This window comes from Nerophis lumbriciformis, linkage group LG15 (assembly GCF_033978685.3).
Source record: "Nerophis lumbriciformis linkage group LG15, RoL_Nlum_v2.1, whole genome shotgun sequence".
Classification (NCBI taxonomy): domain Eukaryota; kingdom Metazoa; phylum Chordata; class Actinopteri; order Syngnathiformes; family Syngnathidae; genus Nerophis; species Nerophis lumbriciformis.
The window spans coordinates 19,162,260-19,180,644 of record NC_084562.2 but is presented as its reverse complement, the minus strand read 5'-3'; positions in this window follow the sequence as shown (position 1 = coordinate 19,180,644).

The following is an 18,385-nucleotide window of genomic DNA, read 5'->3' as shown; positions in this document are numbered from 1 at the left end:
TATCTCGTATTCCACAGTCTTGGGGGCGTGCCTTACAGGCACTGCTTTTAACGTCCTCTACGAGCCGTCGTCACGTCCGCTTTTCATCCCTTCTAATAACGTGCTGGCCCAGTCACAAGATATGAGCGGCTTCTGTACGCACACATACGCGAATGCAACGCATACTTGATCAACAGCGATACAGTTTACGCTGAGGGTGGCCATATATGCAACTTTAACACTGTTACAAATATGCGCCACACTGTGAACCCACACCAAACAAGAATGACAAACACATGTTGGGAGAACATCCGCACCGTAACACAACATAAACACAACAGTTCACAGTGTGGCGTATATTTCTAACAGTGTTAAAGTTTTTTATACGAGCACCCTCAGTGTAACCTGTATCCCTGAAGATCAAGTATGCGTTGCATTCACTTGTGTGTGCGTGCCAAAGCCGCACATATTATATGACTGGGCCAGCACTCGTTGGACTGGACGAAAAGGGGACGTGACGATTTTCGGGAGGGGCATTGAAATTTGGGATTCCACCGGGAAGGCTGGCAAGTATGAGAATTAGCGGTGAATGCGGTGTTACAGCGGCACCGTCACTGTATATAATCGGCGGGCCAGCTCTAGTGTATATTTGATATCGCCTCAAGGGCCAAGTGAAATTACACGGCGGGCCAAATTTGGCCCGCGGGCCCGAGTTTGACACCCATGCCTTAATTGAACTATATCACAGACTAAAACACAGCATTTGTCGATATCGACAAGTATCAAATAACTATAGTTGCATATTAAGACATGGGCCTTTTTTTGCATGAAAAAGCGCATAAAAAAACATCAGTTAATGAACGACTAGGCACTTCATATGCAATAATATCTCAAACGCATTCCTAGCCCATTCCTGCTACGTCATTGATAAGACTATAATGGAACATTTCTCAATACAATGTGCCCAGTGGTGCGTAGCCTTATAGAACTGGGCTTGTAAGCGGATATTTACATTTTAATGATCTCAAATCTGTTATCATGCACAACAAATAAAAAAATTTTAATTGTAAGTTTGAAAAACATCTTTATAGTTAAATTAAGTTTGATTAAAAAAGACTACACATTGTTTCACATAAATAAAAAGGGGCAAAAAAACCCCAAAAAACTGAATTACAATGCACAAAGTCTCTGAGGCAGAAATTAGCATATGTATCCAGTAACAAACGTGTCCGCATCATTCTACTCACTTACATGAGTTTAACGTAATTAATTATTTTGACCACTAAGTGTCACCAAAAAACACCGTCCCACCCCATTTCAATTTAAAGACAGCATAAGATATTTTGAATGGAACAGAATAGAACATAACTCTTTATTGTCATCAGACATGAAAGCATGACAAAATTGCTGGTGGCTACTCTGTTAGGTGTAGTTAAAATATAATATAAATAATAGATATCATGTTAAAAAATAAAAACATACATACCAGTATGAATAGAAGTGCAACAGTGAATAGCAGTAGAACAGAAGCTGTTGGTACACATTCAATATCCTAATGGCCCACCGTGTAAAACATGTTTTTACTCTGTTTGTCCTGCTCTTGTGTGACCGAAAGCACTTCCCTGATGGCAACAGGTTGAAACAAGTGCTGACCAGGGGGAGAGCTGTCTGCCAGGATTTTTTTTGAAGCAGCGAGAGCCAGCAATGTGCTCTCAGAAGGGCAGAGGACGGCCGATGATCTTCTCCGCTGTCCTGGTCACCCTCTGCAGGGCCTTCCTGTCTGCAGCAGAGCAGGCAGTAAACCACACAGTTACATTACATCACCGTGGGCTCTATTGGGCCCGATAAAAAGATACCTGCCGTTTCTCCTCAGGTTGGTTCCTCCGCAGCACACGAAGGAAGTAGGGGCCCGGTACTGAAGTGTTGACAGTCCATGGGAGGTCCTCTGAGATGTGTGTTCCCGGTGATCAGGCCCACCACTGTGGTGTCGTCGGCCAACTTTAATGATGGCGTTCAAGGTTAATAACAAGGTAGGTCTTTTTCAGACCTACCGTTCTTCCTCTGTTTGACTAATTTCTATTAATCAAGTTTTTTCTAAGGTTCAAAACTACAAAAATAATAAAAAGTGTGTATGATTTGAGTTGATATCGAATCGAATCAATATCGGTATCGTCCAATACTCCTATCGTGACACCCCTACTAATAGTAATAGCCTATTTGTGCAAACCTAATGTGAAACTTTTGGAGATTGGTGTAAATCAGTGGTGTTTAAACTTTTCCCACTGAGGGCCGCACACTGAAAAGTCAAAGCATGCGGGGGCCACTTTAATATTTTTCATTTTCAAAATCAATACAATATATCGATTTTTTTTTTAACCTTTACAGCTCCCCTCAAGTTTGGTCCCAGCTACCTGCAAGTTTTCAGTCATACAAATGGAAAAAATAAGTCATATCATATTTTTTTTCATTTAACGCTAAAATCTCGAGATCAACTTCAGATCTATTTGCATACTTGCCAACCCTCCCGAATTTTCCGGGAGACTCCCGAAATTCAGCGCCTCTCCCGTAAACCTCCCGGGACAAACATTCTCCCGAAAATCTCCCGATTTTCAGCCGGAGCTGGAGGCCACACCCCCTATAGCTCCATGCGGACTGGAGTGAGGACAGCCTTTTTTCACGACGGGAGGACAACAGGGTGACAAGAACTAAATCATCCAGACTAGAGACAAATTGTATTATTTTGTTTATCTTACCTAAAAATAAATATATTTATTAATTTAAAAAAAAAAACTAAATACATTTTTATTATATTTTGCTAAAACATCAAAATTAATTGTATTTTTTTTGGTATTTTTTCTGACTCCTTATTACATCCAGCCATAGAATTAAAATAAACATATTTGAAATAATTAATTTTAAATGATCATAATAAGTAATTTAAAATGACCATATTTAATTATTAAAATAATTGCTTGTTTATCAACAACTTTAGCATTTTATTCATTACATTTTGAAGCTCTCAGAAGCCAAGTTATGTTATATTCCTTAAGATTTATTTATGCAAGTTTGAAGTATCAATTATCCAAACACCGTTTTGTTTGCATATTTTCAGGATGTAAAAAAAAAAAAAAAAAAAAAAAAAAAAAAATATATATATATATATATATATATATATGAAATACTTAACTTGGTGAATTCTAGCTGTCAATATACTTCCCCCTCTTAACCACGCCCCCAACCACGCCCCACCCCCGACCTCGCCCCCCACCCTCCACCCCCCACCTCCCGAAATCGGAGGTCTCAAGGTTGGCAAGTATGTCTATTTGTCAATATTATGTTTTATTTTATTGATTTTACGTTAATGTCTTTTTTTGTAAAAAAAAAACAAAAAAACATGGCAAAAACACTTAATATGCACATTTCCCCCCCAAAAATGTTCTGAGTAGAATATTTAATGTGAAATAATCGACACCTTAAATAGGTCAATAATTCCTAACAACATTGATTTTGATGCATTATTAAAAAAATAAAAAGTCCCAAATAATTTCTTGGGGATCCAAAAGGGCCCCACTCATTAAAATGTTAAAAAAAAAAAATTATTTTCAAATGCTAAAGTCTCCAGATAAACTTCAGATGTATCCGTCGATATTATTTTTCATGTTTTGTTTTTGTTTGGTTTTTGCCCTTTTGTCTAAGAAAACTTTATTTTTGGTATGTCACACAGACAAAATATGCAATATTTTCCTTTGAAAATATTCCAAAGTGGAATAAAGAAGACAAAAATAGCCTGCTTGGCATCTTTGTTTTATTAGAGTCAATGTTGCAAATGTTCACTTATTTGCTCTTTTATTCAACTTTTTAATTTTTTTTTTTTTAAATTTTCAAATAATATTTGTAGAAATAACAAAACATCTGCGGCCACATTTTAGACACTCCCGGTGCATATAAATTAAAAAATATATATACTATATTGCCAAAAGTATTTGGCCACCCATCCAAATGATGAGAATCAGGTGTCCTAATCACTTGGCCCGGTGTATAAAATCAAGCACTTAGGCATGGAAACTGTTTCTACAAACATTTGTGAAAGAATGGGCCGCTCTCAGTGATTTCCAGCGTGGAACTGTCATAGGATGCCACCTGTGCAACAAATCCAGTCATGAAATTTCCTCGCTCCTAAATATTCCAAAGTCAACTGTCGGCTTTATTATAAGAAAATGGAAGAGTTTGGGAACAACAGCAACTCAGCCTGGTAGGCCACGTAAACTGACAGAGAGGGGTCAGTTGCTACAGAGCTCCAAACTTCATGTAACCTTCCAAGTAGCCCACGTACAGCACGCAGAGAGCTTCATGGAATTGGTTTCCATGGACGAGCAGCTGCATCTAAGCCATACATCACCAAGTCCAATGCAAAACGCCGGATGCAGTGGTGTAAAGCACGTCGCCACTGGACTCTAGAGCAGTAGAGACGCCTTCTCTGGAGTGATGAATCACACTTTTCCATCTGTAAATCTGATGGACCAGTCTGTGTCAAGACGAGGACTATGGTGTGTTTGTTTTCCCGAGATGCAAGTAAAGCTGGACTGGTCATGGCGTGAAGGTGAATACATATTTATTTATAACACTCAAAGGAACAAAAAGCGCGCTCAAGGCGGATGTACAAACTTGACTAACGAAACAAAAAGACTTGCACGTGGGCAAAAAACTGTGAACAATTAAACAAAAACACTAACTGTGGCATTAATAAACAAAAAAAAACTTACTTGGCATGGACTATGAAGTGCGCAGAGGTAAAAGTGTGACAGGGGTATGAATCCGGGATGTCGCCAGAACGACGAACTGAAAACAATGAACTTAAATACTATAGACATGATTAGTGAAAGCAGGTGCGTGACTCAAAACGTGAAACAGGTGCGTGACGTGACAGGTGAAAACTAATGGTTGCTATGGTGACAAAACAACAAAAGTGCACAAAAAGTCCAAAAACAAAACCGAACATGACTAAAACAAAACATGATCACACAGACATGACATTCTGGGTTTGGAGTTTGCCAGGAGAACGCTACATTTCGGACTGCATTGTGCCGAGTGTGAAATTTGGTGGAGGAGGAATTATGGTGTCATTTTGGACAATTCCATGCTCCCAACTGTCAGGTTCAAACACTGATGACATCTATTTATCAGACAAGAAGCAAGGAATCATGCAGAGACAGAGTTCAATTTAGCTCATGAGGAGAACGCATGGAGCTGCACACTTAGTCACAGTCTCGCCCTACGTTCTAAGGTTCAGCTCCTGCGTCCCTCTATTTATTCAGGAGTTCCGCAGTCAACAACACTAAGGCCGCCTCTAAAAGGAGTGGTCACATATATTATGCAAAGCAGGTCCAGGACGCACAATACGTGACGGAATGTACTGAGGACCTTGTGATTTCGCCTCGTCTGCGTGTTGTCATCTTATCTTCGTTGAGGTCCTTGAAGTCTCTGCTTCGTCTGCGTGCTGTCATCTTATCTTCGTTGAGGTCCTTGAAGTCTCTGCTTCGTCTGCGTGCTGTCATCTTATCTTCGTTGAGGTCGTTGAAGTCCTTGGCTGTTAGCGGGCTAAAACAAAGATAACATCTGTGGCTGAGGCCACCCCTCAGACAAGAAGTTTTGTCCTTGCACAAATAGAAAAGTCTAACTTGAGCACAATAGCTAATAACTAAAGCAACGGACTTTAAGCATACTAAAGTTAGTGTGATAATATATACCATACTTGCCAACCTTGAGACCTTTCGATTTCGGGAGGTGGGGGTTGGGGGCGTGGTCGGGCGTGGTCGGGGGTTGGGCAGGGCGTGGTTGAGGGCGTGGTTAAGAGGGGAGGAGTATATTGACAGCTAGAATTCACCAAGTCAAGTATTTCATTCATATATATATATATATATATATATATATATATATATATATATATATATATATATACACAGTATGTATATATATATATATTTATATATATACACAGTATATATATATATATATATATATATATATATATATATATATATATGTCTATATCTACATCCTGAAAATATGCAAACAAAACTGTGTTTAGATAATTGATGCTTCAAACTTGCATAAATAAATCTTAAGGAATATAACATAACTTGGCTTCTGAGAGCTTCAAAATGTAATGAATAAAATGCTAAAGTTGTTGATAAACAAGCAATTATTTTTAATAATTAAATACGGTCATTTTAAATGAATTATTATGATGATTTAAAATTAATTATTTCAAATATGTTTATTTTAATCTATAATTCTAATGCCTGGATGTAATAAGGAGTCAGAAAAAATACAATTAATTTTGATGTTTTTAGCAAAATATAGTAAAAATGTATTTAGTTTTTTTTTTAAAAATTAATAAATATATTTATTTTTACGTAAAATAAACATAATAATACAATTTATCTCTAGTCTGGATGATTTAGTTCTTGTCACCCTGTTGTCCTCCCGTCGTGAAAAAAGGCTGTCCTCACTCAGGTCCGCATGGAGCTGGAGGGGGCGTGGCCTCCAGCTCCGGCTGAAAATCGGGAGATTTTCGGGAGAATATTTGTCCCGGGAGGTTTTCGGGAGAGGCGCTGAATTTCGGGAGTCTCCCGGAAAATTCGGGAGGGTTGGCAAGTATGATATATACATCATTATTCTAACACCAACCTTGTGGGAACAGTTTGGAGCGGGGCCCCTTCCTAACATGACTGTGCACCAGTGCACAAAACACAGTCCATAAAGACATGGTGTGGATGAACTTGACTGGCCTGCACAGAGTCCTGACCTGAACCCGATAAAACACCTTTGGGATGAATTAGAACGGAGACTGAGAGCCAGGTCTTCTCGACCAACATCAGTGTGTGACCTCACTAATGCGCTTTTGGAAGAATGGCGGAAAATATCTATAAACATACTCTGCAACCTTGTGGACAGCCTTCCCAGAAGAGTTGAAGCTGTAATAGCTGCAAAAGGTGGACCGATGTCATATTGAACCCTATGGGTTAGGAATGGGATGGCACTTCAAGTTCATATGTGAGTCAAGGCAGGTGGCCAAATACTTTTGGCAATATAGTGTTTTTTTTTTTTTTTTTTTTTTACTTTTTGGGGCCTGTAAAGGAAATCAGCACACGCACGTATTTCATTTGATATTTTAATTACACAGTTACATTGTTCAACACAGACAATAACCTGAATTAGAATTTTTTACAGCTTCACACATCCAACAGAGCGAACAGTTAAAGAGCGGTATTAGCAACAGGGAGGAAAGCATGCAAGAAATAAATACAAATCAGAATTTAATTCCTCTGGCACAGTTTACTTCATAAAAAAAAAAAAAAAAAAAAGAGAGATTTTCAGTCGACCTTTCCTACAGAAACATGTTTTTTCTGCCATAATGTATTGCACAATACAGTATAGAATGAAAGAAAAAGAAAAAAAAAAAAAACACCCTTTATGTAAAGATAAAAAAAGAGGACCCATGGGAGCCATGGCTTTTTTTTTTTTTTTTTTTTTTTTTTTGGGTGCACAAGTCATCAGCGTTTTGAGAGGAAGGATGCATCATCACTTTGGATGAAACTTGAAATGTCATTGGTAAAGATACGGGTTTTGGGTAGGGAGTGGTATATAGGATGCTACAAAATGGCAACCTGCTAAACATGCTTTTTTTGTTCATGTCAAGCACGCATGAATAGTGACCGGTAAGTGGAGAATCTCGTAAAAAAGCACAGCCAGAGTGCAAAGAGAAAAGTACGTCAAAAAAAAATAAATCTGTTTTCGTGAAAAAGCACAGTTAGACTTCAGGTCCACCATTTTTTTTTGTTTTTTTTTTGGAAAAAACAGAGAAATGAAGGTTGAATTTTGGTCATTTTTAAGTGTTTCTTTGAGGGGCTTCCAGGCAGACGGAGGTGCGGCCGAAGCTCGAAAGGCGTTGCCATCGTAACGTTTGGATCAGTGGTTCTTAACCTGGGTTCGATGGAACCCTAGGGGTTCGGCGGACCCTCCACCGCGGATGTCGAGACACACCTGACTCATCGTGTAAATAAAAACTTCTCCATATCGCCGTATTATGGATACGGCAACAGCAGAAGTCACACTGATTTGCAGGTGTGTAAATTGTTGTGAGTTTATGCACTGTGTTGGTTTTGTTCTTTGAACAAGGTGATGTTCATGCACGCTTCATTTTGTGCATCGGTAAAAAAAAAACATATACAAACCCCGTTTCCATATGAGTTGGGAAATTGTGTTAGATGTAAATATAAACGGAATACAATGATTTGCAAATCCTTTTCAACCCATATTCAGTTGAATATGCTACAAAGACAACATATTTGATGTTCAAACTGATAAACTTTTTTTTTTTTTTTGCAAATAATCATTAACTGTAGAATTTGATGCCAGCAACACGTGACAAAGAAGTTGGGAAAAGTGGCAATAAATACTGATAAAGTTGAGGAATGCTCATCAAACACTTATTTGGAACATCCCACAGGTGAACTAAATGGGAACAGGTAGGTGCCATGATTGGGTATAAAAGTAGATTCCATGAAATGCTCAGTCATTCACAAACAAGGATGGGGCGAGGGTCACCATTTTGTCAACAAATGCGTGAGCAAATTGTTGAACAGTTTAAGAAAAACCTTTCTCAACCAGCTATTGCAAGGAATTCAGGGATTTCACAATCTACGGTCTGTAATATCATCAAAGGGTTCAGAGAATCTGGAGAAATCACTGCACGTAAGCAGCTAAGCCCGTGACCTTCGATCCCTCAGGCTGTACTGCATCAACAAGCGACATCAGTGTGTAAAGGATATCACCACATGGGCTCAGGAACACTTCAGAAACCCACTGTCAGTAACTACAGTTGGTCGCTACATCTGTAAGTGCAAGTTAAAACTCTCCTATGCAAGGCGAAAACCGTTTATCAACAACACCCAGAAACGCCGTCGGCTTCGCTGGGCCTGAGCTCATCTAAGATGGACTGATACAAAGTGGAAAAGTGTTCTGTGGTCTGACGAGTCCACATTTCAAATTGTTTTTGGAAACTGTGGACGTCGTGTCCTCCGGACCAAAGAGGAAAAGAACCATCCGGATTGTTATAAGCGCAAAGTTGAAAAGCCAGCATCTGTGATGGTATGGGGGTGTATTAGTGCCCAAGACATGGGTAACTTACACATCTGTGAAGACGCCATTAATGCTGAAAGGTACATACAGGTTTTGGAGCAACATATGTTGCCATCCAAGCAACGTTACCATGGACGCCCCTGCTTATTTCAGCAAGACAATGCCAAGCTACGCATTACATCAACGTGGCTTCATAGTAAAAGAGTGCGGGTACTAGACTGGCCTGCCTGTAGTCCAGACCTGTGTCCCATTGATAATGTGTGGCGCATTATAAAGCCTAAAATACCACAACGGAGACCCCCGGACTGTTGAACAACTTAAGCTGTACATCAAGCAAGAAGAAGCTTAAAAAATGTGTCTCCTCAGTTCCCAAACGTTTACTGAGTGTTGTTAAAAGGAAAGGCCATGTAACACAGTGGTGAACACACCCTTTCCCAACTACTTTGGCACGTGTTGCAGCCATGAAATTGTAAGTTAATTATTATTTGCAAAAAAAAATAAAGTTTATGAGTTTGAACATCAAATATGTTGTCTTTGTCGTGCATTCAATTGAATATGGGTTGAAAAGGATTTGCAAATCATTGTATTCTGTTTATATTTACATCTAACACAATTTCCCAACTCATATGGAAACGGGGTTTGTACAACTTTGTCTTGAATTTGAAAAAAAAAATATATATATATATTTTTTTACTGAAGAAGGGTTCGGTGAATGCGCGTATGAAACTGGTGGGGTTCGGTACCTCCAACAAGGTTAAGAACCACTGGTTTGGATGGAGACAAGTGTTCACAAACGCAGCATTTTCGCCCAGAAAGCTGTTGCTACACGTCGCGAATCTCTCTTAAAGCTCGGAAGGGTTTCAAGTACGATCGAAAACGGAACAAAAACAAAACGTCGTGCATTCTTTTGATCTCTGCAAGGCTTTGGAACTGCGAGGATATCCAACCAGCGGGCTTCGTTACAAAAGCGCACAACTCCGCATTTCGGTTCTTGTTTTGGTTAACTGCGGCGAAGCTCGTCCTGTCTGGTTTTGTCCTCACATCCGGTCAAAGCCGGCTATGGCGATGCAGGAGTACTTTGGTCTGCGCTTTTTGGATAACAATGGCGTGGCGTGGTCAATGCTGATATGTTTGCGAGGACGTCCGACGGAATACGATGGCAAGGCCTTTCGTCCGTGTCTGCTCTGCAAGTCCATAGGTTTTCTTTTTCAAAGTCCAGGTCAAGACCCTCCTGGTGATTAGCTGTATGGTCTCAGGAGGTAGCGAGTGAAGAGTGAGTAAAAAGGAGGCTCTTTTGTGGCGAATACAAAAAAAAATGCTACACGGATGATCTCAGATTGTAATACAAGAGCTTGAGATCCTAGTGGGTTTTGGCTCAGGTGTTTTGAGACAAAATGTACTTTTTCCATTGAGTAAAAAAAAAACGAGGTTGCTAAGAGACCCTTCAAACCCCCCCTTCATATCTTTGCAAATAGTTGGTAGAAGCAGGATTATCATTGAGAAAACACAGGAGTCGAATGGAACTCCGGTGTTAAGCTTAATACTGGCTAATGGTTCAATCCGACCGTGGAAGAGTTTCCTGCAGCCAGAGGAACCGAACATACCAAAAACAGCGGCAAAGAGAAAAGGTCACACGGGGAACTTTGCCATAAAAAAAAGCGGTAATGTTTTCAGATCTATAGTAAGTTTGGTTTGGATTATACGAACCGAGTCCCCACAATGTCGGATTTGCCAGAAGAGGTGCTAAGGAAGTGCGTTACACTGAAAATAAATACGGTTTGTTAAAGCCCGATTCGGTCAGTCCTGGAAGTCATGCACCCTTGATCTGTTTGAACGAGCTTACTTCTGGATGGCGCGTAATACGCGCGAGAAAACAAAAACCCACTCTGGGGTATGGCGTTGACGCTGCGAGAAAACCTGGTCTCTCTGCATACGCCCCGGACTGTGTGACACAGAGGTATGGTTGTAAAAACAGTGCCAAAATAGGGTTATGGTGGCAAAATCTGCGCCCTTAAAGGGGAACATTATCACCAGACCTATGTAAGCGTCAATATATACCTTGATGTTGCAGAAAAAAGAACATATATTTTTTTAACCGATTTCCCGAACTCTAAATGGGTGAATTTTGGCGAATTAAACGCCTTTCTAATATTCGCTCTCGAACGTGACGTCACATCAGGAAGCAATCCGCCATTTTCTCAAACACCGAGTCAAATCAGCTCTGTTATTTTCCGTTTTTTTCGACTGTTTTCCGTACCTTGGAGACATCGTGCCTCGTCGGTGTGTTGTCGGAGGGTGTAACACATACTTGCCAACCCTCCCGGATTTTCCTGGAGACTCCCTTAAATTCAGCGCCTCTCCCGAAAACCTCCCGGGACAAATTTTCTCCCGAAAATCTCCCGAAATTCAGGCGGAGTTGGAGGCCACGCCCCCTCCAGCTCCATGCGGACCTGAGTCCGCTTTCCCGCAATATAAAGAACGTCTACAGTAAAGCAGTCCGTCTGCCGTAAACAGCAATGTTGTGACACTCTTAAACAGGACAATACTGCCATCTAGTGCATTTGATGGAAGCACTTTTGTGCGTGCCACACAGCAATGCATCATCATCAGAGAGGGTGTTCAGCATGGTTAGAAAAATAGTGACAGAGAATAGAACAAGGATGGACAATTCAACCCTTAACTCAACAATGAGTAGATGAGTGTTATGTGTGTGTATATGTGTAAATAAATGAACACTGAAAGTCAAGTATTTCTTTTATATATATATATATATATATATATATATATATATATATATATATCCATCCATCCATTTTCTACCGCTTATTCCCTTCAGGGTCGCGGGGATATATATATTTATGAAATACTTGACTTGGTGAATTCTAGCTGTAAATATACTCCTCCCCTCTTAACCACGCCCCCGCCCCAACCACGCCCCCCGCACCCACCCCCCGAAATTGGAGGTCTCAAGGTTGGCAAGTGTGGTGTAACAACACGAACAGGGACGGATTCAAGTTGCACCAGTGGCCCAAAGATGCGAAAGCGGCAAGAAATTGGGACGTTTGTTCCGCACACTTTACCGACGAAAGCTATGCTACGACAGAGATGGCAAGAATGTGTGGATATCCTGCGACACTCAAAGCAGATGCATTTCCAACGATAAAGTCAAAGAAATCTGCCGCCAGACCCCCCATTGAATCTGCCGGAGTGTGTGAGCAATTCAGGGACAAAGGACCTCGGTAGCACGGCAAGCAATGGCGGCAGTTTGTTCCCGCAGACGAGCGAGCTAAACCCCCTGGATGTCTTGGCTCACACCGTCCCTTATGCCACCGAAGATGATCACGAGAAGAATATCGACCCTAGCTTCCCTGACAACAACTCCAAAACTGGACAGATCAGCTTTCAGGAAAAGAGCGCGGATGAGGGTATGTCTACAGAATATATTAATTGATGAAAATTGGGCTGTCTGCACTCTCAAAGTGCATGTTGTTGCCAAATGTATTTCATATGCTGTAAACCTGGTTCATAGTTGTTAGTTTCCTTTAATGCCAAACAAACACATACCAATCGTTGGTTAGAAGGCGATCGCCGAATTCGTCTTCGCTTTCTCCCGTGTCGCTGGCTGTCGTGTCGTTTTCGTCGGTTTCGCTTGCATACGGTTCAAACCGATATGGCTCAATAGCTTCAGTTTCTTCTTCAATTTCGTTTTCGCTACCTGCCTCCACACTACAACCATCCGTTTCAATACATGCGTAATCTGTTGAATCGCTTAAGCCGCTGAAATCCGAGTCTGAATCCGAGCTAATGTCGCTCTGGCTTGCTGTTCTTTCCGCCATGTTTGTTTGTGTTGGCTTCACTGTGTGACGTCACAGGAAAATGGACGGGTGTATATAACGATGGTTAAAATCAGGCACTTTGAAGCTTTTTTTAAGGATATTGCGTGATGGGTAAAATTCTGAAAAAAACTAAGCCACTGGGAACTGATTTTTAATGGTTTTAACCCTTCTGAAATTGTGATAATGTTCCCCTTTAAAAACCACTCTATGCGCGGGTGTGGCCTCTCCGCACGGGAACTGTGTTTGACTGTGTGCTACAGGGTTAGGGCGTCAAAACAGTGCCAAAATCCGCGCACATAAAAGCCATCTCTATGTGGACTCTTGCGCTCACGCTAACTGTGTGACAACGGGGGTATGGCGTCAAAACAGTGCCACAAATGTGGCATAATTATGATTTTGGCACTGTTGTAATGCCATACCTTTGGTCTCTCTGCGCGCATGGACTCTGGTTGTGTGACACAGGGGTATGGCGTCAGAAACAGCGGCAAATTCCGCGCGTTTATAAAAACTACTCTTTCACGTGCGGACTGTGCGACAAGAGAGGTATGGCGGCACGCTGACGATGTGACAAAGGGGTATGGCATCAAAACAACAGCAAAATCCGCACGCCATACCCCTATATATTAGGATATATATTCGCGTGGATTTTGGTACTGTTTGAATGTCATACCCGTGGTATTTAAAGACTGCCTCTATGGTGTAGAAACCTAGGCCCTTACGAACAACGGCGTGGGTGTGGCGTCTCTACGCACGGGGACTTTGTTTGCGCTAACACTGACTGTGCGACGCAGGGGTATGGCATCAAAACCGTGCCGAAATCCTTCTACATAAGCCACTCTGCGCATGCATTGCCTCTATGCGCCCATGGACTCTGTGACACAGGAGTATGGCATCAAAACAATGCCAAAATTGTGGTATGAATATGCGCGCAGATTTTGGTCATGTTTCAATGCCATACCCCTGGTCTCTCTGCCCGCATAGACTCTGTTTGCATACGGGCAGGATGTGTGGACTGCGTCAAAACAGCACAGTGGTATGGCGGCAAAACAACGGCACAATCCGCATGCCATACTCTTATATATTAAGATACAGTCTGTATGCACGCAGATTTTGGCACTGTTTGATTGCCATACCCTTAGTGTCTCAATGTGAGTGCGCCCAGACTGTGTGTCACATGGGTATGGCGTCAAAACAACGACACAATCCGCACGCCATACCCTTATAGATTAATATATACACGCACGAGGATTTTGGCACTGTTTGAATGCCATACCCTTAGTCTCTCTATGTGCGTGCGGTCAGTCTGTGTGTCACATGAGTATGGCGTCAAAACAACGGGAAAATCCGCACGCCATACCCTTATAGATTAAGATAAACATGCACGCGGATTTTGGGACTGTTTGAATGCCATACCCTTTAGTCTCTCTATGTGCGTGCGGTCAGACTGTGTGTCACATGGGTATGGCGTCAAAACAACGGCACAATCCGCACGCCATACCCTTATAGATTAATATATACACGCACGCGGATTTTGGCACTGTTTGAATGCCATACCCTTTAGTCTCTCTATGTGCGTGCGGTCAGACTGTGTGTCACATGGGTATGGCGTCAAAACAACGGCAAAATCCACACGCCATACCCTTATATATTGAAATATACACACACACAGATTTTGGCACTGTTTGAATGCCATACCCTTAGTGTCTCTATGTGCGTGCGCCCAGACTGTGTGACACATGGGTATGGCGTCAAAACACCGGCAAAATCTGCACGCCATACCCTTATATATCAAGATACAGTATATATGCACGCGGATTTTGGCACTGTTTGAATGCCATACCCTTAGTGTCTCTATGTGCGTGCGCCCAGACTTTGTGTCACATGGGTATGGCGTCAAAACACCGGCAAAATCTGCACGCCATACCCTTATATATCAAGATACAGTATATATGCACGTGGATTTTGGCACTGTTTGAATGCCATACCCTTAGTCTCTCTATGTGCGTGCACCTACACTGTGTGTCACATGGGTATGGCATCAAAACAACGGCAAAATCTGCACGCCATACCCTTTTACATCAAGATACAGTATATATGCACGCGGATTTTGGCACTGTTTGAATGTCATACCCTTAGTGTCTCTATGTGCGTGCGCCCAGACTGTGTGTCACATGGGTATGGCGTCAAAACAACGGCAAAATCTGAACGCCATACCCTTATATATCAATATACAGTATATATGCACGCGGATTTTAGCACTGTTTGAATGCCATACCCTCAGTCTCTCTATGTGCGTGCACCTACACTGTGTGTCACATGGGTATGGCGTCAAAACAACGGCAAAATCTGCACGCCATACCCTTATACATCAAGATACAGTATATATGCACGCAGATTTTGGCACTGTTTGAATGCCATACCCTTAGTCTCTCTATGTGTGTGCACCCAGACTGTGTGTCACATGGGTATGGCATTAACACAACGGCACAATCCGCATGCCATACCTTTAGAGATTAAGATATACATGCACGCGGATTTTGGCACTGTTTGAACGCCATACCTTCAGTCTCTTTACGTGCGCGCGCCCAGGGTGTGGGGTCAAAACAACGGCACAATTCCCACGCCATACCCTTATATATTAGGATACAGTATATGTGTATGCACATTTTGGTACTGTTTGAATGCCATACCCTTTAGTCTCTCTATGTGTGTCACATGGGTATGGCGTCGAAACAACGAGAAAATCCGCACGCCATACCCTTATAGATTAAAATATACATGCACGCGGAATTTGGGACTGTTTGAATGCCATACCCTTAGTCTCTCCATGTGCGTGCGCACAGATTGTGTGTCACATGGGTATGGCGTCAAAACAACGGGAAAATCCGCACACCATACCTTTATACAGTATATTAAGATATACATGCTCACAGATTTCGGCACTGTTTGAACGCCATACCCTTAGTCTCTCTATGTGCGTGCGGCCAGACTGTGTGTCACATGGGTATGGCGTCAAAACACCGGCAAAATCTACACGCCATACACTTATATATCAAGATACAGTATATATGCACGCAGATTTTGGCACTGTTTGAATGCCATACCCTCAGTCTCTCTATGTGCATGCGGCCAGACTGTGTGTCACATTGGTATGGCGTCAAAACAACGGCAAAATCTGCACGCCATACCCTTATATATCAAGATACAGTATATATGCACGCGGATTTTGGCACTGTTTGAATGCCATACCCTCAGTCTCTCTATGTGCGTGCACCTACACTGTGTGTCACATGGGTATGGCGTCAAAACACAGCAAAATCTGCACGCCATACCCTTATATATCAAGATACAGTATATATGCACGCGGATTTTGGCACTGTTTGAATGCCATACCCTTAGTCTCTCTATGTGCGTGCACCTACACTGTGTGTCACATGGGTATGGCATCAAAACAACGGCAAAATCTGCACGCCATAGCCTAATACATCAAGATACAGTATATATGCACGCAGATTTTGGCACTGTTTGAATGCCATACCCTTAGTCTCTCGATGTGCGTGCGCCCAGACTGTGTGTCACATGGGTATGGCGTCAAAACAGCGGCACACCACGCCATACCCTTATAGATTAATATATACACGCACGCGGATTTCGGCACTGTTTGAACGCCATACCTTCAGTCTCTCTACGTGCGCGCGCCCAGGATATGGCGTCAAAACAACGGCACAATCCCCACGCCATACCCTTATATATTAAGATACAGTATATATGCACACATATTTTAGCACTGTTTGAATGACATACCCTTTAGTCTCTCTATGTGCGTGCGCCCAGGCTGTGTGTCACATGGGTATGGCGTCAAAAACAGGGCTCTTTTTGCACAGAAAGTGGCATTTACTCTACGCGCGCAGATTTCGCCACTGTTTAGACGCCATAACCCATAACCCCCCCGCCCCCGTGTCACATGACTTCCGGATTTCATGCAAATGGTTGAATCGTCTGAACCAAAAAGAGCAATTGGAGAAACAAATGCACCGAGAGAAAGAAAGAAAAAATAAAATAAAACTGGACATTAAACTTTAAAGGTTTCTGTTATTTGGCAAACACATTTTTTGGACCTCTTTAAATACTATGTACATTCACATTAAGTTACTGATGTTACTTTAAATATATTTATATGTATCTATATTATATGACACCCTATGGGCAGTTGCTGAGGTTCCATTCAGTAGCTGAATTCTCTTCATATTGCACCTCCGTCCTCTCACTGTCACACAATGCGAGCAATACAAAATATTCTACAAAAGGGCTTCCGTCTCATTAATACAGATACAACAAATCAAATCATGAGTACAATGCCGGGGCTTTCGCCAAGCCCGAATGGCGATGAGGGAAATGAACGGTAACACACACACACACACGCACAAAAAAAAAAAAAAAAAAAAAAAAAAAAAAAAAAAATGCCATTTCTGGATATACACAAGGGCATCAGCGACATCAGCGACAACAGACGGCATTGAAAAAATCCAAAGAGGAAGAATATCTACAAGCAGGTCGGATCCTTTTTTTCCCCCCGGCCCCCGCACTGTCCTGCTCTGGCGTTTGGTCCGAAAGCAGGCTGGGGGCAAGGAGGGCAAGGAGGGGACGGTCGAGAGTCAAAGTCGTGGGGCCAAAGAGCAACGAAGAAGGGGGGGGGGGGGTGTTTTGGGGTGAAGGGAGGTAGAAAGAGAGGATAGTCCGCCTTCTCTCGGCTCCGTCTGTTCAATCGTGCTTTGGAAAAACATGTGAGTGTGAAGGTATAAAGGTCACCTCTTCATTGGAGCTTTAAAAAAAAAAAAAAAAAAAAAAAAAAAAAAAAAAAAAATAATAATAATAATAAAAAAAAAAAAAAATAAAAAAAAATAAATAAATAAAATAAAATTAAAATTAAAATTAAAATTAAAATAATCATAATAAAAAAAATAAAAATAAAATAAAAACAACGCTCTCATATGTTTTTGGTCCGTGTACCTTCCCTTTCATTCTATTTCCCATTCCGAAACGCAAATCAAAAAATAAAAATTAGAGCCTTTTTCTGATTATTTTATTTTTATATGGCAGATTTTGTCAGAATAATTGTATCTAAAGTTATCACACAACTTTGTGTCGCCATGAGTTCCCGGCCAGAAGACACAAGCTACCAAGAAGAAGGCTTGTAAACCTCCACTGTGTAGGATGGGAAGCAACATGAAGGTGTTCTGTTTCTTGGATGTATTGTAATCCACAGAAAGATACTGTCTTGACCCGAGAACTACACAGCAGAGAGGAAGCAGGACCAGACTCCCCTCAAGGCGACCTTTTCTTTGAAGTGAAGTAAATTTCTCTAGTGACTCAAAGCGCTTTTACATAGTGAAACCCAATATCTAATTTACATTCAAACCAGTGTG